This window comes from Rissa tridactyla, chromosome 2 (genome assembly GCF_028500815.1).
Source record: "Rissa tridactyla isolate bRisTri1 chromosome 2, bRisTri1.patW.cur.20221130, whole genome shotgun sequence".
Lineage (NCBI taxonomy): Eukaryota > Metazoa > Chordata > Aves > Charadriiformes > Laridae > Rissa > Rissa tridactyla.
Genome location: NC_071467.1, coordinates 121,836,878 through 121,860,809, shown reverse-complemented (window position 1 = coordinate 121,860,809; position 23,932 = coordinate 121,836,878). Strand labels below are relative to the sequence as shown.

At 44.4% G+C, this 23,932-nt stretch overlaps 1 protein-coding gene across 11 annotated transcripts in view; it reads left to right on the top strand.

Moving 5' to 3' along the window:
* The first annotated feature begins 5,420 nt into the window (after positions 1–5,420).
* Positions 5,421–23,932, top strand: part of POMGNT2 (protein O-linked mannose N-acetylglucosaminyltransferase 2 (beta 1,4-)) — a 35,312-nt gene continuing 16,800 nt past the window's right edge. For 2 of the 11 annotated variants that reach the window (XM_054191904.1, XM_054191901.1), the window contains exons 1-3: positions 5,424–5,650; positions 7,967–8,096; positions 9,800–9,824. The gene's annotated coding sequence lies outside the window, so the exon portion shown is untranslated. Of the gene's footprint in view, positions 5,651–7,966; positions 8,097–8,158; positions 8,286–9,799; positions 9,825–14,063; positions 17,012–23,932 lie in introns of those variants that run through there. The other 9 variants (XM_054191903.1, XM_054191898.1, XM_054191900.1 and 6 more) reach the window with 8 other exon arrangements.

Below are 23,932 nucleotides of genomic sequence, written 5' to 3'. Positions count from 1 at the left end.
ATAGTCAGGTGCTTACAGTTTGGCAAAGGCAGATCTGCAGCCTTAATCCATCCCCTTGTGACTACAGACTGGAATCAGCCTTTACACACGCATAGGAAGAGGCAGAAGGAACAGATGGGGCATATTATTAAAAAAAAAAAAAAAAGTTAGTTGATAAACATCATACTTCATGATAAATAAATAAGAAGGCAAGACCAGTTGTATCAGGCCAAATCAAAGGTCCAAATTTATGTAGTCACAGTTCAGGTTGCAACAGCCTGGTAAATAGGCAGATACATTGTACATTTTTAGTTAATGTCTCTTACCAACTGTAATTCTCATGGAAACAGGGCACCGTTCCATGTTAGAGGAATTCCTGCTAGCAAGGATGGGAGGATGGAAGAAAACGTGGTGATAGGAGCCCGTATTTATGGAGAGCGGCAGATGTGAGAAGGTAGGTCGAGGCACACAGGGCTGGGGAAACTAAGCCAGACAACCGAGAGGCAGGAACACCACCAGATATGGGGGTCATTCTCAATGACAGTGACACCAGGCACTGAAGTTGGAGGGCTTGTAATGACAAGACATGATTAGCAGGTCTCATATCCATCCCGCATGGAAGAAAAGTGATTAAATGTATCGCATTCTCCCTGCGTTCAAGTGATCCCCCCCTCTCATGTCCCACCAGTGGCAATGGCCAGCATCATTCCTTCCACTTCCAAAACCACCTCTGGGTCGGACATTGCTCAGTGTAGAAGGGAACTTGTCTCTTAGGACCTGTGTAATGCTTCTCATGGGGTCCGGGCCCATGTTCTCCTGTTTTCTACCGGACAGTTCTCCACCTCAGCAGTTAAATGCATGGTGACGTTGTCATCTCAAAGGGGCAGACTACAGAACACCAGGAATAGCAGACCATCATCAATTCAGTCACTGAATGACACGAGGTACTAAGAGTGATGAATCTTTCCTACCCGGACAAGAAATGATTGATTTGAATAATTGCCCGAGAATATTCACATGACACTCGAACACAGTTGCTGTCATGATTACCAACGTCTCTATTCCTCACAGCGAGCCTATAATTGGCAGGAGTGTCTCAGATAATTTATACAGCAAAAAGATTTTCACACTTTCCAATTCTGGATAGTTGCTAATATTTCATGAGACAGTCACTTTATCATACAAGGGAGCTTTCACTAGCTTTTGGCACATCTATTGATGCTGACTGTCACTAAAATGCTCCATTTGCCTGTCGTTTTTATTCATTGTCACTAGTAACTACCTATTCCTCCTTTGTCTTGTGGAGGTTTGTATTTAGTCACGGTATTAGATTAGTGCAAGTCTTTTTCTGTATTTAAGACGAACACCTACTTAAGGTCCATATATAAATCTCTCTACAATCCTGTTACAAGAGAAAATTCCTTATTTCTCAAGTCCCGCAATACCTTTCCTGTACCATGTTGCTAAATAAATGAATGGCTAAACAAATAAGGTGCTTGCTTATCTAACTGTCCCACCTTCCAAACTAAGCAGACCACTCCAAAACCAAGCAGAAGCTGTCGCCACTCCACGAGGAGCTAGAAAAGAGCTACCCTCTCTTGTCGCTTTGCTGTCTCTGCAGCACTCATTGCCACGTGCTTCTCACTTCTGCGGTCAGTGGGCTCCGATTGCTAGTGGCAGAAAGCAGGGGTCGGTGCCCTGGTTGTGGGACTGGCAGCTCTTTTTGTTCTCTTAATACCAGCATGACACTACTGGATAGCTTTAATTGACGTTCTTAAAAGTTTTTTCAATATTTCTTTCTATAGAATAGTCATGTTGGCTGACCTGTGTGACAGCACATGTGCTCATTTCACCTCGTTTTACCTGCAACAAGAGAAACCAAGCCTTAACCTTCCTTGGCAACACCAGCAATTACCCAGCCCTTGGGCTGGAGGAGCGGAATGCCAGGATGAGAGCTGCACTTTCAGAACGCCAAGTGCCCTCACCGCCTCGTAGACGCAAGTCACTTCAGCGGCAGCGTTGCTCAGCAGCAGATATTTTTTATTGCTTTTTTTAGTCTTGCATGTGTTCGACATCAGCATGCGAAAAATTGATACCAGGGGGTAGGTCCTGATCTTGATAACAGCTATTACTGGCTGCCAGGTACTCCAGGGAGTGGGGGCACTGCTTGCATTTTCCAAATGAGAGTTTAATGAAATCTTGCTCTTCGGAGGCAACAAAGTGTCTATCCCCTCCAAACAAATTCATATACCTGAGGTAGAATGATATGAATATGTATAATTTCTTTAGTGAATTACATTAATTTGTAAAAGAGGTTTGAGGCATGTAGCCCTTTCAAAATCCCTCCTTCAGCTCTCTCTGCTGACCGCATTTAGAATATGCCGAGACAATGTGCAGAGGGTTACATGCTGCCTTTAATCCCAAATGGCTTCACTGACATTTTTTGGCTGAAATGGTGCTGTTTGGCCGGATGATCAGACAGCAGCACGCTCCATGGATGTCGCTTATTACCTTTTACAAGACTTGAATCACTGGTGCTCATCCAGTTCCGCATACTGGCTGGTCAGCCACAAGCTCTGCTGAGCTGTGACTACACCAGAGGCAGACTGCCACATCCCTTGGGCTTGAACATCCCCCTGTCCCCACCTAATACAATTTGCAAAGCCGATGTTTAAAAAAATCTGGGTGGCTCAATCCCAGCAAGATCCTGCCGACAACTTGCATGGATGCTTCTGTCTCTCCTGGTGTAGAAAGGTTGACGGTGCCCACCAAATATTCATTTGTGCAGCACACATGGGCATAGTGAAAACCAAAGGAGAGCAGAGGCATTAGGTAAACAGACAAAAAAGCTGAGGTTACGTCGCACAGAAACATACCACAAAGAAGCTGGCGGATTTAGTTGACTTCAGCTGACTGAAGACCTAGTTGACTCCAAGCCAGGCTTGGAGTGCTGCGGTCCAGCACGTCGATGTTCATGAGCAGGCACATCAGCAGCTCTGCTGGATTGGGACAGCTTCCAGGATCGAGCCCCTCTGATATTTTCTCATTCAAAGAGGTTGCACGTACAAATACATACTATAACCCAAGTGCCGAAGGTGAGGTGGGGATGTATGAGGTGGAAACATTTCAATGTTTGCTTGAGGTTGGATCTCTGTCTATTGGACTGTAAAAGGTGGCTCAACAGTTCTAGCACCTAATTGTGAGCCCATCCTCTGCCCATGCCTCTAAAAGCTGATTTAGACCCTAAACAGCCACATCAGAAGTGATTCAGGCAACATAAGTGTGTGGTATACCAAGTTGAAACTCAACTCTAGCTGCCGTTACACCAGTTGAGACTGTCTTATAGGTCCCATGTCATGTCTACCAGCCTTGTGCAAACGTCTTGTGCAACCTAAACTGTCTTAAATGGCACGAGCCACCTGTGTCTGAGCAACTGAAGTGACTGTCTCCACCACTAGCATCTTCACACTGCTTTCACTAGGTATGCCCTGTAAAACTTTGTATTAAGGAAAACACTTCCCTACCCCTTACAGGCAGTAGACTCAAACAGATGTGGGTCTACAAACTTGTTACTCCAGGAATAACAAATGAACTATTTTGCATGAAAAGTTTATCAGATTATGCTCTTTTCCCGTCGCAGGTTATTCTGAAGCAGACATGACAATAAATCACCGCAATCCTATGAATATTTCATAGAAACACATTTCAGCTTATGGGTGTTCTTTTTTTTCTTGAATGATTATGTCTGTGTCTTTGGCCATTCATCGTCTGTGATACGTGACTGGCCACTTAATTCAAATTACTGTAATGTCTGGCTTTTTGACTGGTTCATTAAATATTTCATAACAAGGAGGAAAAGTAGCATTGCAGATGACATATATGTGAATATGCAAACAGGTATTCATGAAATCTTAGTCAAGATTTCTACTTATAAATGCTTTGGGAAAACTAATAGAGATCTCTAAACACTGTTGAAATAAATAGTGACTTTTTATTCCAACAAATGTTAATGAAAATGGTGATGACGATGATTATTTTGCACTGTTGCTCTAGTTATAAGCATGCGGGTCCAGCATTCTGAAGTCTCTCTGAGACTGGAGTATAACTCACAAACCTAATGAGAAATGGAGTAGATGGGATCTCTTGCAATGGATTTCATTAGTGTAATAGTTCTTGAACAAACTCTGGAAAACTAATCTCAGAAGCCTGACATTTGCCTTATCAGTCCATGAGACCTAAACACTAAAATTCACAGAGATCGTAATGAAATTAAATTTAGTGTAGCAAAGAGCGTTTCCAAAAACCCTCAGTTCTCCTGTGTATCTCTTACAACGCAAGTTAGTTCTCCGGATCATTAGCTACAAAATCTGCAAGACAGAAAAAGAGGCTGGAGGAAGGAGTACTAAGCTATTAAATTTGATTTCCCCCAAATGACTATCTGCTTTTCAGGGGCAAACATTACAACAGTCAAAGTTTTACATTAATTTCCTGCATGCATGCTTAGCAATCCTGTCACTCCAGGAGCATTTAATTATGCACACAAACACCAGTTAATGTGAAAGATGCGGCCAAACCATTAATTGTCCTTCTCATTGTCAGAGAGCCCTGCGTGGGTGTGGAAATGGAAAGCTCCCATGAGAAATCGAAAGCCTCAGCGAAGTCAATGAGAAAAGCCCCGCTGACGTTGGGAGAGGCCGGGTCGAGCAGAGATGCCGTACGCATGCGTCTCCACATCCTTGGCTGATTCGACCTCTCGTGTTGGGCTCGGGATGTCCTCGGTGGTTTATTCAAGCTGGAATAATCTTGGGGTTCCTCTGGTGAGGTCTAACCTTAGCGGGCCTCCATCCCGTGGAGGTGAACGTGACCTGGTGCTGCTGTTGCACTTCCCCTGGTGGGAAGAACCTTCCCCCGGTGGAGACGCCTGCTGTCTGTCAGGTTTTCCTAGTGGGTTTAAAGGTGTGTGCTTATAACGAGGATGGTTGCCCCCCGCTTCAGTGTGTTATGTTCCAAGTGGAAGAAATTGAGAGGCCGGGGACTGCAAGCAGCGAGTATGGAGGCTCTCGGGCAGATAAGAGCTGAGGGCCAGGGAGGAACCCTGAGGGGCAGGGGAAGGTGTTGGGAGGACAGCAGAAGGGTGAGGTGGAGGTTGAAGGAGACTTGGGGATGAGAGGCAGGGGGGTGAGGAATGCAGGAGATTGGGAGAAGCAGAGGGGTTAAGGCCATTGACTGGACGGGGAGGCAAGGCCTGTGGAGAAAGCTGTGAGGGGGAAACGGCTGATGCCGGAGCAGGGCTGAGGGGGGAGCAGGGGTGGCCGGGAGCGGACGGGGAGTCACCTCAGCCCACCCTGAGGGAACGTTGCCGCCCCAGCTCCCCACAAACTACACCCCCCACAATGCCCTTCGCGGCGCCCGGCAGTGAGCATGCGCAGCCGCCGCCGCTCCCCCAGCACGGCGGGCGAGGGGCCGTCCGCCCCTTCCCCGCCGCCGCCGGGAGCGTGGGGGAGGCGGTGCTGCCCCGCCCCGCCGCCGCCACGGCCCCTCAGCGGACGGCGCCCGCCTGCCAGGCGGAGGTGGGCGGGGAGGCCGTGAGGAGGCGGTAGGGGCGGCGGGGCCGGGTCGAGCCGGGCCGGGCCGAGGGGGTGGTTGCTGCCGTTGGCGCCGCGGGCGGCAGGTGAGGCGGCGCGGGGCGGCCGTGGGGCGGCGGCGGCCCGGGCTGGGCACGGCACCCGCAGGGGGCTGTTGGCGGCAGCCGGCAGTTGCGGCCGCCTCTTTTCTGAGGGGAAAGGGGGTGAAGGGGAGGCGGGGGGCACCGGGAGGCGATGTCTGTCGTGGTCGGCGGCGGCTTCGCGGTGGGGAGGGGACGGGGCGAGGGGTGGGAGTGGTCCACGGGACCCCTCCGGGGTTGCACAGAGCGGGGCTGGCACCTTGGAGGTGGAAACCTTTCTTCTCCAAAGGCGGGCAGAGAAAGCAGTCCGGCCCGGTGCGCCGTCAGTGAGGGTTAGTTCTTGTAGGCAGCTAACCTGCACCACAGAAAGGCGGTTCAATTACAACTCAAATAACCTCCCTAGAGGTCAAAGACGCTGCAGGTTTCAAGCCTACCAGGGCAAGTAAAGATGTGGTTGTGTTCTCCTGACAATTTTCCTTGATGGCTGAGCGCCTTGGGAAACCCCCTGAACACCCGTCTTCGGCCCTTGAAAGCTTAGCAGTCCTTGTGAATCTGGCCCCAGTGGATACGGATGCGGAATTTATCGCATCTTGCCCCTTTTAATTACTGTGTGCTGACTAAGCATGGTGGAAAAGTTTCTCTTGTATAGGTCAGCTCTGGGCGCGTTGCACATCCATGTTCTGAGGTCAGACTTACTGGTCCACTTGTGTCCCATTGCTTCCTTCCAGCCCCTCTCAATTAACCCAATGTTTAAATGAGTTATTAAGATAATGGCTGCTGCTTTAAAAAAGAAAAAAAAAAAAAAAGTGAAGAGGCATGCTTCTCTCTGGTGAAGAGAATAATGACTGTATCTGAACAACTGGTAAAGGCAAGGGAACATATTGGTGTTTTCACACCAGTATCATAGTTGTATAACTATTGACAAATGCTGACTTTTAAACGGTGACTGCTGATTCAGGCGAATATATTGACTTTGGTAATAAAACAGTAACGGCTCCCTTTAATAGCGATCTCAAAATGCTTGAACTGATAGATCGGCTTGTTAGCTCAAGCCTTGACTTAGCTGAGAACCAGAAGAGCTCTTATTCTCTGGGACGACCTTCTCCCCAAAATAAATCTAATGTATGCTAAACACATCATCTGTAAGACAGGGTGTTTATTTTGCAATGTCATTTTCAAAAACGTGCTACATACCAAATGCATGAACTAGATACAAGAAACCGGCTTTGCAGTCTACTTTTCTGCAAGAGCGCGTTTTGAACAGTTTATGATTGCAAGGTGGCAGTTTTACTTGGAGTCTCACTTTTGTGTTTTAATTAGCTGTCATCAGAGCTGGAGTTCAGCCTCCAACACTTGTGAAGCATTCCATGAACATGCACTTTTAGGTACCTGGTTAATGTTTTGGGACTAATTACTTGGAACCCTTTCTCTATTAAGCAATGTACAAAATGGATGGACTATATGGAAATCTTTTTCCAGTTAAATTTCTAATCTCCCGAGTCGCATCTCACTGTGAACTTACTGAGGTTTGCTTCAATCATCTGAAAATTGGTTAGTCTCATTCCCCTTATTCTCACACCCTTCTCTTAAAAATTGTTGCTTTAAAGTCTTCTGTAAGCCCGGTTGGTTTAAACAGTTCCCTGTGACAGTACCGCACATTTAGTTACTGTTCCCCAGAGTTTTAAAGAGTTTTATAACTGGCCTATGCGCTAGCACAGCAAAGTCTTTAGGAGGTATTTTAAAACATGGAGGCTTAAAGATCCTCCGCTAGTACAACTGTCGTTTTATTCAAATAAACAGAGCCATAGATGACTTCTCTTAGCAGAAGACCTGATTTCTATTTAAAATGGCTTTTCCAACTGGAGCATATCTAGGCTGTGAAGGAATGGATTTTTCTAGGAAGTAGTGGGAGGCAGGAAGAATCGTGAAAAAGAACGTGGCTCAAAGGAGAGCATTAAACCACAGAGCTAGAACCAGATCAAATGTTCTTAGCTGTGCCGACAAAATTTTGCTTTCTCACACCGTCGGACAATAATTTCTTTGTTCATTATCCAAGATGGTCGCGGAATTCAGTTTTGTGGTTCAGATCAAGGGGTGGAATGGGTCTGTGGGTCCGTAAAGTTTGTGAAGGAGTGGGCTAGGAAGATTTTTGGGAAAATGGGTGACACTTCCCCTGTTTTGCTGGTCACCTTCCTGGTGAAGCCAGTGGCTGTGCCTAAGGGGATTGCACAATCGTCACAGAGCACTGCCTGAGGGTTAGCATTGGTTGGTGGTTCTGCTGGCTGAATGCATGACATGGGACTCTCTCCCTTCTCTTTTTAGGTCTGCACCCTTTCCTTCACCTTCTGTGGTAGGATGTGTTCCCTCCTCTGCCATCAGCACGCCACCTGCTCTGACACCGTTCTGCCTTCTTACCCCCGCCGCTGTCTCTCCCTGTCCTGGCAGTGAACCGGTAGGTGTGAGGTGCTGGAGGAAAATAGGTTTCTTTCTTTGCCCTCTGATCTTGCAGACTAGGCCTGGCGGTGCAGGCAGTGGAAAGGCAGCCACTCACATTTGCTCGTGCTACACGGCCCTTGACTCTGCCTGCGCTTGGAGCAAGCTGTGAGGGGGGCATTGAACTCAGCGTGGTGGAATTTAAACTGTGAGTTTTCAAAGCCAATTACTGGACGCAGTCTGTGTCTGACAAGCTTCAGTTTCATTAGCTGCCTCCCAGGGGTATCGAGCTGTGCGGCTCACCTTTGCAGAGATCAGATTCTCTTCTGTGATGTTATTAGGTGTTTTTAAAATAGCTTCATCAGTCCACTTTAAAAGAGCTGGTCTGCTCTGATAACAGTGCCTGCTGGTGCTTTTCCAGATAAGGAACTTGTCACTTTTTCTCCTGTCATACATGCAGCTTCTGCCCTATTTAGAATACAGCTTAAAAAAAGACTACAAAGTAACCACCAGTCTTCTGTAAAGATTTATGTGTTTGCTTTAGGAACTACTGAACACTCTGCTCTAGACAGTATTGGTTTATGAAGAGTATAGGATCAAGGTAAATGCAGAGTTGAAGGTAATATACCTGTGTCTTGAGAGACCTTATGATAAAAATTTCCTCATATAACAAAATGACAACAGACCAAAGATCTCTTCTTTTTATCTTTCAGTCCCAATTAGAAGTTCGTTAGCTTTTAAAAGGATCTGAAGTACTACTTTGTGTGTGTATATTTTCATAGGGTGGTGGAAAGCAACCAGATGAAATAATATAAAAGCAATTTCAGTCTGTTATTGAGGGTCTGAAAAGTAGTTGTGTGCTTGTGCACACCAGGAGTATCACAGGGAAACTGCAATTGCATGACGTACATACCAATTTATTTTATAATGGTGTGTGCAGGAGCAATGTTCTAATTTACTCATTTCTTTGATGTTTTCTGAGCAGATGGCATTTTTAAAAAGGTCTATTAATTATGTGGGAATTTGATAATGTCTGATTGCTGGGGGATTGGAAGAGAGTAGCAGTCAAAGTGAGGCTACTGACTTCTCTGCTCTCAAAAGAGAGGCAGCCCTCTGCAGCGCCATTTGTAATCTATGATCCTCTCAGAAATCCCTGCTGAAGAATATTCACAGGTGTCCTCGGCATAAATTGGGAACTTGTTGATCGTTCTTGATTAATTGAACTGTGCCGCATGAACCAGTCACATACTATTACAGGAAAAAAGCACTGGGGAGGTCATGGCTTATTGTAGGAGCCAGTGCGCTGTGAATTTTCATAGTAAAGCGTTTACTCTTTCCCTCTTGCTTCTCAGTTCCTTTCCTTATTCCTTTCTCTGTTTCTGTCTCTTTAACCACGCCTTTGACTTAGATCTATTCATGTACTTTAAGCACCTGCCTAAATGTTTGCAGCATAGGATGTAAGTACCTATTTGCACTGTAACATCAAAGGATCACATTTCAAAATTACAACTTTTCCTTTGAACAAGAAGAAAAAAAGGTTCCTGGTTGCTATGGTGATGAGTGCTATATAAATGCCTATAAATAAATAAAGTAAACAGCTGATTCTTAGACTTTGATTTGCAGTATTTTTGCTTTTCTAATGAGATATAAATATCAAAATAGGAGATGACATTTTACCAATTTTAATAAATGCATATTGTTCTTCTGCCTTCTGTTTTACAGTATTTCTGCTAAGAACAACTAAATAGTAAGTTGTTTATTTTTCTGTCTTGTAGAAAGTTGATGTTTTGTCTAGTATGAAGTCCAGTATATATAGAAAAACATTTAGATGACAAAAGGCGCTCCACTAAAGAGGTGGTGTCCATTTTAATATTTGAAACCCCACTGGTACGTAACAGCAAAACTTGAAAATGTCACTGACTTTGATGTTAAAATGACAAAGATAGAGTATAAAAAAAAAAAGGGGGGGGGGGGGCGGTATTTGTTGTTGAAGTTTGAGGTGGAGGGGAGAATTGACTTTTTTGCAAGCCTTTTGTTCTCAGGTCCCTGATGTAAAAGTAGCTTCCTCTCTGTGCTAAAGGTGACAATGATAACAAACTGCTTCTGCAGAATTCTGTGAGTAGCCATCAGCCATTGCTAAAAAAGCTCTTTTCATTAGTAATCTCTGGAGCCCAGTCCACTCACTTGCAGTTTCTGAAGCATGACTGTCGCCCAGTTCCCCACCAGTCCAGTGCTCTGGAGTATTCCCCCTCACAGGTGTTTCTCACTCAGGAATGGGTGCACTTGATTGAACAGCAAAGGAGGGTTTATAATGGAAGGAGCTTTCCTTAGGGGAAGGAAAATAGTTATTTATAATATACAGAAATAGTCCTTTGTTAAAGTCTGAGTCTATTTTCTTGGTGGAAAGTGATTTTGCCACAGTGACCCAAAGAGAGATTTCTTCAGTCCTGAGCTGTGGAGTGCAGCTTGTGCACTGGCAGAGAGTAGATCTGCTTTCCAGCACAGTCACAGCTTTGTATTCAAAGAAGCTTTCAGGTTTTTTAATAACTTTGAAGCACTATCCTGTCCTGTTAAATGTATGGTAAAATAACACTGTGTTATTCACTATCTTTGTTCTGTCTGTGCATTCACATTCACATCTACTTCCTTTACTGATTTAAAATACATTTGACTAAATGCCTTTTACTTCAAAGCATGTGTAATTGGGAGTACAAGGATACACGGTATTTTTTCCCAGTTACACACAATTACTTTTCACAGAGCAAAACAGCTATTGAAGGCAGGGGCAGAACAGGAGCAAGGAATGGTGTCCCTGAAGGTCTCGCTTGAGCAGCGACAGCCTGCGCAGGTTTGATTTATGTTTCATAGGCCTGTCACTTTTGTCCCAGCCGAGCTGCTGCTGTGGCCAAGCTGGTGATGTTCATCTGAAGAACAGTGACAGCTTCAGCGTTTTCCTGGCAGTAAATTAACCCCAGAGCTGCCTCTCAGCCTGGTGCTTTGTGCCATGGGAACTGTGCTGACCTCCCAGAGGGTAGCACAGAGTCCTGACCTGATGCCATGCCTGCCTTAGCACTGTGTTTTGTGTGGGCTTGAGGCCAGAATCAGGAGCAGGTTGTGCTCCATACCTGCTGGAGGTGGTTTGAGCTTCGTGTGTATCAAAGGCAATTTTACCTGCATTGAGGTTAGGCCTGGACAGTGTTTGACCTGCAAGTCTCAGCTGCCTTCCCAGGATTATGTGGCTGACAGCGGACGAGGCAATCTGAGGTCTCTCCCAAAAGGGCCATTGCAAAAGTTGATGAGGTTTGTCAGCGGCCTGAACCCAAACAGAATCTGTGCCACCTACAAGAGCAACAGGGAGTTGGGGAGGGCGGCAAACAAGGAGTCTCAAAAGTGCTCCAAGTTCACAGCTACTCCCAGGGCTAACAGCTTGGGCTTGGTGTACCTGGAGATCATGTTGGTGCTGGAGCAGGACCAGGCACCAGAGTCATTAAGAAAGAGTTTTCTCAATTGGAAAGCACTGTTATTACTAGAACATACTGCCTTTTAGTGGAGTGGCATCTTTATTTAGAAGCCTTTTCCTAGGGTAAGAGGATGAAATACACATATCGATATTAAGGACATGCTGGTGAGGACAAGAGGTGGATCTATTGTGTGTCTCCTTTTCTGGCATGGACAGGACAAAGGGTGAAACAGTGCATATAGCAATTTTTTTTTTCTTCTCTTCAAAAATTCTGTTTTTCTGTGGTTTTTTTTTTTTCTTTCCATTTTTTTTTTTTAATGGATGGATATGATCCAGGACCATCTGGTGGAATTTGCCGTTGTCACATCTAGGTTTTCTGATGTATTGCCTGTCAAGTTATATTGTATGTTCAGATGAGTTTCTCATATGATGTGCTGACAACTACTGACAGCCCTGAGATGGGAAGTTGGAAGCTTGGGTGAAAGAAAAGGGGAACAGAGTTAGCCTTAGAAATGTAACCTTGATTGCTCTTGATTGGTGGGGTTTCATTTCTGGTACCTGTTGCTGGCTTTTTCAGTAAAGAAAAGTGAATAAGTGAACTTTAAACCAAGTGCGTTTAAGTGCACCTAAGGTACTATAATTAAACTTGGAAGGTTTCTAGTCCACTCCTAGTTTTGTGTTGTTTTGTTTTTTCCTCTTTGACACTGGGTTCCTCACTTAATCTTTCTCTGTCCTTAACTCTCCATCTGTAGACACTTTCACACTTATTTAAATTACAGTCTTTATTTCCTCCTTTACTCCTCAATCTTTCCTCAGTCCCTCCTTAGAAAGCAGATCTCAGAATGCTTCTAGTTTTATTAGTATACCACTAGGTATCCTAATAATCATAGTATCCCGGTATCCTAATCCTAAATCCTAATATCCTAATAACTCTGTAGTAAAATGAACTAAGATTTTTAGCAAATTAGTTCTAACCTTTGCAGGCAGATCCCATGTATGAAAGCAACAAGCAACTCTGAAATAACTACAGTAATTCTTTTCTTGCTGGTTTAATACTCTAATAATTAATTAAAGCAGGGTTTTTTGATGTAGAGGTCCACAGTGCAATCGCATTTCCTCACACATTGACAACGATAATGGTGTACTTTATAAACCAGAATCCAAACAAGTTGTAAAGAGTTCAGTTTTGTCCCTCGTTTTTTTTCTGGATAATTTGAAGCCCAGAGTAGCAATTAGGCTAGTGACGAGATAAATTTCACAACTTGTTATCATTCTTCATTTTTTAATTGGCCAGATCAGTAAAGGAAGTGATTTGTGTTTGAACTTTAAAGGTTCTTAATTTATATAGTACTGGTAGAAAGCATAGTACAGGTGCTTATGAATGGGTTGGAAGGAAGCCTGTCTGTAAACAGAGATGGGATTACACTGCAAAGGCATGTTCAGGTATGGTCCTGAGCGCAGAGTGTCCCCATTCTCCCTCTCAAAGCCATGGCCGTTATACTGGGCCTCCTGCTAATTAAATCCTGAGTAAATGTTGATGAAGTTGGAAGTCATCCTTGGAAAGGAAAAAAACTTTCTTCCATGGGAGTTTGAAGCTGAAGATGGCAGTCCCCAAGCTCAGGGGGCTCTTGTTGCAGGTCGCTAAGGAAGAAGCTGGAAAGCATTTACTTGCCTCTACTTACTCCCGTGTGTCCCTGGTGGTACTTTGTGGCCTGGGGACTGCGAGTGCCCTTCTGTAGCTGTAGAAAGATGTTGTGTTAAGCGGACCAGGCGAGTAGAGCCTGGAAAAAAGTAACCACTGTTTTACACTCGGATCTTCGGCAGTTCCATGCTTTGTGAGTGTCAGATAAGGAGACCTGGAAATGATCCAGCTCCTGTGCTGTTGTAGGGGAGGGATTGGGGTTTGCAAGGGTCAGTGTGAGGGTACAGCAGCTCTCCGCAGCGGTGGTAGGTTGTGTTGCATAGAACACTGTTCTTGTACTGATCGAGCATCAGCTCAGGTATTGTCAGAAGAAGTGGACTTTGGAGGAAACCCCATAGATGGAATATGGCCAAATTCTCTGCCTGTAACATGTTTGATAGCACTGCAGGGAAGGCGAGGCTGGTCTTCAGTCCTTAAACGCATTAAATTAACTCTGGGCGAGCTTGCTGGGAAAAGGGTAATGAAGCTGGTTGGAAACAGGGTGTGTGTTCTCAAGCACATGCAGTGGGCTTAATACTCTTCCTGCAGGCGCATGGCTGGGGAGCAGCCAGGTCACGGAGCACACTGTGCTGTTCATTAAACATATCGCAGTTCACAGATGTAGCTGAAACCACTTGTCCAGGCATAAAAGATAAAGTCAGTTAGGAAGGAGAGCAATCCCATTGGGAGAAACTTAGGAGCTGGACGCAGTCTGGCTGCGTAGGGTATGTACTAGCCAGCACCCTCAGGTGCTATGGGATTGCCTGAGTCCATTGCAGCCAAAATTTCAGCTTCTGGTAGCGGAGTCTGATGAAGATCTTGACCCATCTATTCTGTTGTTTCAGGCAGAGGCAGCTGTTGAATGGATCTGCAATGTGATTGACGTTGTGCTGTGCTTCATCTTTATTTCATGCGACGAGGAGGTGGGAGGGTGGAGATTACTTGAAGTGCCTGGCTAGAGACAGAATGTAATTTATCAGTGTTCGTTTGTCTGGAGGGATACACAGCCCATATATAATTTAGAAATGTGTTAAAAAATAGGGGGCTGTTGTCTCTTAAAGTCGGTGAGCACTCAAGTCTGTTGGTTTAAAGTCTTGTTTCTGTGACACATAAGTGTGCTGCTATGCATTTTGTATTTATAGTATGTGTACAGTGTATGTGATATGTCTAAAGTGAACCAATAAAGTGTGTATAAATAGTAGTGATAAAACTAAGCCCTTCATAAACTCAGACTATTGTGTATTTTCCATATTTTGGCTGAAATACCTGGAACCGCATATGGATTTATCCTAGTCTGTTCTTCTGAGTTCATATTTAATGTAGATGTTCTTTTCATATGTGATCTACAAATGAATTTTTTGTTTCATTGTCTCTGTTGCAGTAAGTATCTTTTTCCCCCACTTTTTTTCCTTCTCCCTTTGAATCTTTTTTTCCCTTTTTCTGATTCAAGGATATGCTATAGCTAAATTATCAGAGAGGGAAAAGGGATATTGCTGTCTTCTGCCTTGCTGTTGAGAAATCTTTATTTTTGTTTTCTGCAGTGTAATAACAGCTAGAATGAGCAGGGTATTTCCATCCTTTATCACAGCAGATTGATAAATTACACGTCCTGGAAAGTTTAAAGATGTGTAAGAATGCAAATCCATGGCCCACAAGGATGTGTGATTGCATGTGCTGATCCAGCCAGGCATTAAGCATGTGCTTAAATCTAAGCACAAGCATTGCTTCCACTGGGTCTGTCTGCCTGGCACCATGCTGTGTGAGGTAAGGAAAGCTTTTGCTATGAAAGGAGGGTTGATTTGTTTTAGTGACTTGAAGTAGGAAAAGGAAATGAGCCTTGTCCAGTCACTTGGAAGAGCGGTCTGTGAGCAGTGTGGGTGTTGCTCTTCTGCATTACTGTCCTTGACTCTACAGTGTGAACTGATGTAGACAGAAACCCTAATGGTTTGGCATTTTCTACCTTGCAGTGCATCTATCCAGTTCCCCTACACACTTTTCACACACTGCCCATGTCTGCTAACCATGAGCAGAAGAACACCTTGTCTGTAGTAGGTGGTATGGTAGTGTGATGCCTCTGCCTGGAAGGGCTGAAGCATTAGAAGAGGCTGAAGATGTTACTAGGGAGTGTGTAACTTTTCCTCCTTTGCAAACAGGGAAACATGTATAAATTTTCAATAATTTACAGTTGAACCCCTTTCCCTCCTGCCCAGTGTAAAAGCCTTTGGACTGAAGCTCTGTACACTGGCTTGCTTTCCGCCAACTTGAGAGAGAAACCTCTTGGAAAAGTGTCTAAAGGAGGACTGGAGGTTTTTTTTCTGCTTGCCGATGGCAGTGTGCAGTAGGTCTAGATCTTTTCTTCATCTGGTCCTTACACTAGTTGTCCTTTAGCAGAAGCACTCTTTTTGGCTCTGTTTTCTCTCCTCCACTTTAGTTCATTTTCATGCCAGTTTGCTTGCTCCTTTTAATTCAATGGCATATGTACTTTCCAAGAAAGTAGTGTATTCTCTGCTCTGGGTGCTCTGTGTGTGCTCCTGGTGGTGTGAAGTTATCTATCCCCTTCCTGTTGGATTTGAGTTTGCATTCTAACTGGGAGGGGAGACATCATTTGTGTGTACAAATGGAAATGTTTTTAATGGGGTTTTTGGTGCTGAATTAGATGTCATCCCTCTTGTGTCCTTGAGACTCTAAAAGAGAGACAGGAGCTGAGTTTTCCTGATTTATAGCATTTTCACTGATTTACCTCCAACTGGTCCCACAGCATTGCAGCTGGCACTGCAATTCTCACATCCATCTCTTGTGTTTAAAGTGATTTTGTTTACTTCATACAGCGCAATGAGGTCTCAGACTCATGATTGGAAATTCCATGGTGCTTTATTGATAAGCACAGATCAAAAAGATAATCTCCCAGTCAGGTCTTTTTTTTTTCTCTGGAGCAGTCTTTGAAGGTTGCTCATTCTTCTGCTGCATGTACTTTGCCCAAGTGTGTCATCTTTTTGTTCTCTGTTCCCTTCCTACTTGTTTATTTTCTTCTTTCTTTCTTTTTATTTCAATCCTATGTCTTATATATTCTTTTATTTTGCTTTGTTTACGTTTGAGAAGAGATGCACCTGAGTTTAAGTATAGTTGTCTATTTGGACTTAACTTTGAAGTTTTCTTAAGAAATACTTTGTAAGCGAAGGGGTCAATAATTTGCCCCTTCAGCTCTTAAAGCTTTTTCCACCAACAGCTTAAAAGTTTCACTAACTTTTCCCATCCTGCCTGCACCTTTCATTGCCATTTGACTGTCTTATGCACCAAAGCTTGCTTTGGCATACCTACAAGAGGCTGTGCTGCACAATACTTATATCTGAACCAACTGATGTTTCCCTTTTCCATTGTAAAATATTTTGCCTTTTCCTTTCAAAACACACATGTGAGTGTCCTCCTCTCTCCTGGCCTTTGACTTTGCCTTGTAAAATTGAAACAGAGATCTCGGTAATTATTGACAGCTGGTCTCCTCTGCACAGTTGCATCCGGGAACTCCTCCTTCAGCTGCTAGATGTTCTGAAGACCACACACATGAAATGGGGCCAACGGGTGTTTTGATATTAAACAAGGATTGCTCGGTTCTTGTGTGGAGCTGGCATATGTGTAGATTGGGATTAAAGATGAGAGGGAATAAGAGTTTATTTGATAACAGAAGGTTTTTTTGTATTTCTGAAAAAGTGGTTTTTGTACCATCCAGCTTATTTGCTAAAGTTCAACTGAGAAAATGCAATTCTCAATAAAAATGGTTTCATTTTTTGGTTGCAAAGTTTTCTTTGTATATGGCATTAGTTTCCTTTCCATCTTTTTATTGGTTTACCTTAACAATTTGATTACACATGTATTTTTGCCCTTGAGAGACAGTGGGTGTGATACAGTCTCTGTTTTAAACTGTTGTCAGGTAAATAGCAGGGAAAGATGTCTCTAAAGTCTGATCATCTTTGTTGTTCGTGGAGCAAAGAGGAGCTGAATTCTGGGATTTGGGTCCTTGATTGGAAGTCCTTGTGTAAATTTGGCATAGGCTACTTCTGTTTCAGAGACCCATCTCTTTCTTTACTACTAGAGCTGTGTCAATGCTAGGACCATGCTTGCATGGAGCCAAGGAATTATAAGTTTCCTAGTCATGCTCTACGTACCTCTTGTATGAAGCGGGCTTCCACACAGATCTTTCTTATTCATCTAGTTATGGTCTCTGATATAGGAATCAGTAGACCATGTAGATAGTTTTTCAAAGATTGCTTTATGAAGTCTTTGACTGGCACTGAGAAATAAGCTTTGCTCTTCCTTCTCAGAGCTTCCCTTCTAGAGTCTTCAGAACCAGGCTGTTTGGGATGGTTCTGCTACATTCTTCTCAAAGCTATGCTGTGAGTTTTTCATTGCTTTTGGAGCTAAAATTTCACCCATTATGTTTTAGGACCCACTTTTGCATGCTGTTCTCTGAATAACACTTATTCTTGACAGTTTGGTTCCCTTCAGTGGTGTACGAGTGTGAATGTGTTTTATTCTGAGCATGGTAGCCAGCTGAGAGTTTAGACCCTGATTTCTTTAAGCTCAGAAACCCATGTGTATTTTTAAGCTGTATGTGAATTTTGGACAACTGGTGGCCAATGAAACATTCAAGCACAGCCTGTGTAAAATATGCCTTGAAGGAATTTGAAACCATCTGTCTCTTTCCCTTCTTTTGTCCCAGAAAAAACCCTCCATAATTTGGGAGTAGGGGTTGCCTCTTCTGAAGAGGGGTGCTGTATATAGTCAATGATGTCCTGGATGCGATGGGATTTGCATTTGCTTCTGTCAGGTAGACAATCAAATGTGGTTACAGGATGACCACAGTCCATTGCATGGTGCAGTCACTGATGGGCCTTTGATGCACTGCAGATGAGTTCACCATGAATTGCTTTGTGTCTTAGTTTGCCGTTCATTTTTCCCCTCTCCCACCTGTAATGTAAATTGAGTGGGTTGTTGATGGTTTGCAAATTGCAATCCCTTTGCACTGGCAAGATTAGTTTCCAGTGTTTTCTCGCCAGGCAGATGAGCCTTTCACACATACCCCTGTGGACAAAAAGCCCTCTCCAGGAAGGTGTGTCACAACAGTTTCGTGACCTCTTTTTTTTTTTGCACTGACTCCCCATATCCTAAGCTCACTTGTGTGAGCCAAACCATACTCAGGCTGTTCCTGCTGTTTTGAATTTATTTCAGTTTTGTTGTGAACCATACATATTTTCCCACTTACCTTTCACAGTGGATGGGAGGAGTGGAGGGAGGGAAGGGGAGGAGGGGTGGAAAATAAAAAGGTGCACAAAGATTAATTTGCTGTGTAATTTCCTCTTTTAGAAGGAGGGAGAGACACACCTGGGAAAATAGGTTATCAGACCTTTAAGCACATAGATGAAATACTGTCCTTTCTAACAGACACTCTGGTGGTGTGCTGAGGCAGTCACTTACTCAGCACTAAAACTATATGACCAGATTAATTTTGAGGAGACATGAGGTGGTTTCCTGTGTGTATGCATTTTTACCGCCTTTAGCTAAGTTAGGGCCCTTGGTTCTTATCACTTTTTAATGATTTGTTCTTACCCCTGCTCCTTGCTTCTGGCTGTTCGTTCTTTACTACTTAGGTTATTACTCATGTTCATGCAGAGACCTGAGAGTTAATAGAAAACAAAAGACTGGAGTTGCACTCCCCTTCCCTTCTCCTGTAAGGTTATCTGGGACACATTCACACACATTTATATAAGGCTTTGCAGCTTCTCATTTTCTGACTGTGTTACGATTGTGTCAGAGGTATAAAACTAAAGCTGGGAAGCCAGGACCTTGTTGAAATTAATTTCTTTAAATTTATAAAGCCACTGATTAATCATCTTTTAATGCAGGTATAAACTTAAGAGCAATATATAGTCTATATATTAATTATAATATTTTATATGAATTTTGTAGTACTCATACATACGTATTATATACCTCTATATATATTTAGCACAGGGGTCACAAAGCCACGTTATTATTCAAAAAGTGCTCTAGTCCTTGCTTAATTTATGTGCATGTCTTTGTCCCATTGGAACATCTTAGGTACATGCTTGTCTTTAAGCGTTGAATATATTCAAATAAATTAGAGAAGAGGGGTTTCATTTTAGTATATTTTAGTTTTTATTTTAGTGTATTTCATCACCTTGGTGGTAAAGAAATGGTGGTTATTTTGTTTAACCTTAAATCACTCAGCAAGATGGCTGTTTCTAGTCAGTCCTCAACCTCTTCCTTAGGTGCTTTCTCTTTTCAGATACTTGCTGCATTAATACAGGTGCAGATTTGAGTCTTCGTAGTTGCAAGAGGAGCTTTCTGTGGCTGTAGCTTTAATCCTTTTGTCTGGGAAGAAAGGTTGGTTACCTCAGCAGGCTGTTCCTGTCAGCCTCCAGGACAGACTATGAGTACATTGTTCTGCCATGGAGAAGGTGGAGTTGGATGAGCCGAGGCAGGAAGGTTCTGCCTGGGATGATGCATGTCTTCCACCTCTGACCCCTCCAGACTTGGGATGGGTCTCACTGCCTATGGCCAATATATATGTATATTTTAGTCTTGTCTTTCCTCCAAGGTCACAAGAAACTTCCTCTTTGAGGATGATGGGTGTAACAGCACGTACGTTTTTACTGGGGCTCATCTTGGGAATTCTTTGCCAAATGAGAGGGTTCAGACCTGCTTCATTCCTCCCGGTGCTTGAATAATGCTGCAGGGCTTTCATAATGGCTAGATTGGTTCTGTGGAGAATGGCTGCATCAGCAGCAAAGCTAGCAGAAGCCTAGAGGTGGGGACACAAATCTTGATGTAGGATGCTGGCTGCAGTGCCCTTCATGTTTTGAAATACTATGTAAAGTAGCTGAAAGACCACTCTTCTTGGCTTTGCAAATATCTGCACATGGATCCAGAGCTGTACATAATGAACGGGGCAGATGTTGTTAGGTGCAGCTGTTTTAAACAGCAGTTGGTTTATCGAGCTGATACTGCTGATACTGATATTGATCTCTCAGTGACAGCTGGGTTACACTTCAGTTGTTTGAAGAGATTCTCATCGCCAAATACTTGACTCAGCATTTGACTCGACAGAGGCAGCAGATCTTGCCAGTGGAAAGGAAGGGAACAGAAATGAGCTGCTGTGGCAGGGTTGGGTAAGGAATCTCCCATCATCAAAGGGCCACCAGTGAATAGCAACTATGTCAGTAGGTTTGCAGATGTTCCCCTCCCAACAGATACTTTCCGCTTTTCCTCTGAAACTTTCACCCTCTTGTGTGTATTAAATGTCATATCAGCTGTTTATGGGGCTGTTGTAACCTCCACAGAGGTGGTGTGAGAAGGAGGGCTGTAGGGAAATAATGCATTGATTTATTGGTGGGATTTATGGGGCAAAAATTAACCACCTTATTTTTTATTACTATTCAAATAAATACAACAGCCAGTCTTATAAAAAAAAAAAAAATTAAATCAGACTTGAACCTCTTCATCTTGCTGCTGTGCCCTTGATAAATATGCCTAGATTCAAAAGTCCTTCCCTGAATTTTCAAGCTGACAAGGGCATGAAGAAGTTGTCCTAGCTATTGAACTGTAAATTGTTGCATATGACACCTGGAGGAGTTGGAATGGTTTTGTACAAGTAACTCAGTGTATTCATCACACTTTCCCTGTTGCGTGCAGTGGTTCACGTTGAAGCTGAGAAAGATGATTCATATTGCTTTCTTCTCTTCCCCCTGTCAGTAGCAGCGGTAGCTCTCAGAGCAACATTTGAAACAGTAAATGCCTGGCCCACAGCCTTGTGTTACTACTGCTCTGCTGGGCCCTCTGATGATACTGTAATCAGATGAGAGACAAGATATGAATTGTTCTTTTCCATGGGGACAGTCAGACGAGGGTATTTAAGTACTGGTTGAAAAACAATTCTAAGGAAATGTTTAAATTGGCCAGCAGACATTTTTCAGTCCATTGGCCTATGCTGTCAGGAAACACCCTTTTTTCTGCTCCAGTATAAGTTATTTTAGATGATTCATGAGACCTTGCACTCTGTTCTGAATTTTCACATGAATATTAGCACCCCTGGGGTATGCTGCCAACCCAGAATATAGATGTTTTGTGCTCCCTTAGCATCAGTGTAAGTGGTTACACTAGAGGCAGGGAGTATCCAGGAATCATAGAATAGTTTGGCTTGGAAAGGACCTTTAAAGATCATCTAGGCCCGCCCCTCTGCAATGCGCAAGGACACCGTCAACTAGATCAGGTTGCTCAGAGCCCTGTCCAAACAGGCCTTGAATGTTTCCAGGGATGGGGCACCTCTCTGGGCAACCTATTCCAGTGTCTCACCACCCTCATCATAAAAAAATTCTTCCTTATATCTAGTCTAAGTCTTCCCTCTTTTAGTTTAAAGCCATTACCCCTTGTCCTATTGCAACAGGCCCTGCTGAAAAGCTTGTCCCCATCTTTCTTATAAGCCCCCTTTAAGTACTGATAGGCCACAATAAGGTCTTCCCGAAGCCTTCTCTTCTCCGGGCTGAACAACCCCCGCCCTCTCAGCCTTTCTTCATAGGAGAGGTGCTCCATTCCTCTGATCGTTTTTGTGGCCCTCGTCTGGACCTGCTCCAACAGGTCCATGTCTTTGTGCTGAGGGCTGCAGAGCTGGACACAGTACTCCAGGTGGGGTCTCACCAGAACGGAGTAGAGGGGCAGAATCACTTCCCTTCACCTGCTGGCCACACTTCTTTTGATGCTGCCCGGGATACAGTTGGCCTTCTGGGCTGTGAGCGCACATTATCAGCTTGTGTCCAGCTTTTCATCCACCAGTGCCCCCAAGTCCTTCTCAGCAGGCCTGCTCTCAATCCCTTCATCCCCCAGCCTGTATTGATACCAGGGGTTGCCCCAACCCAGGTGCAGGACCTTGCACTTGGCCTTGTAGAACTTCATGAGGTTCACATTGGCCCACTTCTTGAGCTTGTCCAGGTCCCTCTGGATGGCATCCTGTCCCTCAGGCATGTCGATTGCAGCACTCAGCCTGGTGTTGTCCACAAACTTGCTGAGAGTGCACTCGATCCCACTGTCTGTGTCATTGGTGAAGATATTATACAGTACTGGTCCCAGTATGGAACTCACAGAATCACAGAATCTTAGGGGCTGGAAGGGACCTTTGAGATCATCGAGTCCAACCACATTAAAAAAAAAAAACAAAAAACAAAAAAACACACACACAAAAAAAAAAGCACCCACCAACTAAACTCCACACCCACAACCCCACACACAACACCCCACCACAAACCAATAATCTTGGGCACTAGAGCATGCTCTGAAGAGCCATGTCTACATGTTTCTTAAATACCTCCAGGGATGGTGACTCCACCACCTCCCTGGGCAGGTTGTGTCAGTGCCTGACCACTCTGTCAGTAAAGTAATTCTTCCTAATATCTAATCTAAATCTCCCTTGCCGCAGCTTCATACCATTTCCTCTGGTCCTGTCGTTATTCCCTTGGGAGAAGAGGCCAACCCCTGCCTCTCTACAGTTTCCTTTCAGGTAGTTGTAGAGGGCAATGAGGTCTCCCCTCAGCCTCCTCTTCTCCAAACTAAACATGCCCAGTTCCCTCAGCCTCACCTCATAGGACTTGTTCTCCAGACCCCTCACCAGCTTGGTGGCTCTCCTCTGGACACGCTCCAGCACTTCAATGTCTTTCCTGTAGTGAGGGGCCCAAAACTGAACACAGTACTTGAGGTGAGGCCTCACCAGTGCCGAGTACAGAGACACGATGACTTCTCTACTCCTGCTGGCCACACTATTCCTGATACAAACCAGGATGCTATTGGCCTTCTTGGCCACCTGGGCACACTGCTGGCTCATGTTAAGTCGGCTGTCCACTAACACTCGCAGGTCCTTTTCTGCCGGGGAGCTTTCCAGCCACTCAGCCCCAAGCCTGTAGCGTTGCCTGGGGTTGTTGTGACCAAAATGCAGGACCCAGCACTTGGCCTTATTAAACCTCATCCCATTGGCCTTGGCCCGTTGATCCAACCTGTCTAGATCCCTCTGTAAAGCCTTCCTACCCTCAAGCAGATCAACACTCCCACCTAGTTTGGTGTCATCCGCAAACTTACTGAGGGTGCATTCAATCCCCTTGTCTAGATCATCAGTAAAGATATTGAACAAGACTGGCCCCAAAACTGAGCCCTGAGGGGAACTCTGAGGGACGCCACTTGTCACTGATCTCCATCTGGACATTGAGCCGTTGACCGCTACCCTCTGGATGCAACCATCCAACCAATTCCTCATCCACTGAACAGTCCACCCATCCTCTCCAATTTGGAGAGTAAAATGTTGTGGGGGACTGTGTCAAGGGCCTTACAGAAGTCCAGATTGACGTCCGTAGCTCGCTCTTTGTCCACTGATGTAGTCACTCCATCATCAAAGGCCACTAGATTGGTTGGGCAGGATTTGCCCTTGGTGAATCAATGCTGGCTGTCTCGAATCACCTCCCTGTCCTCCATGCCCCTTAGCATAGCTTCTAGGAGGATCTGTTCCATGAACTTCCCAGGCTCAGAGGTGAGGCTGACAAGTCGGTAGTTCACAGGGTCCTCCTTTCTACCCTTTTCACCAGAGATGTCATGGAGAGTGGCTTGGAAACTACGTCAGCCAGTTCCTTCAGTATTCTGGGATGTGTATATATTATATGCA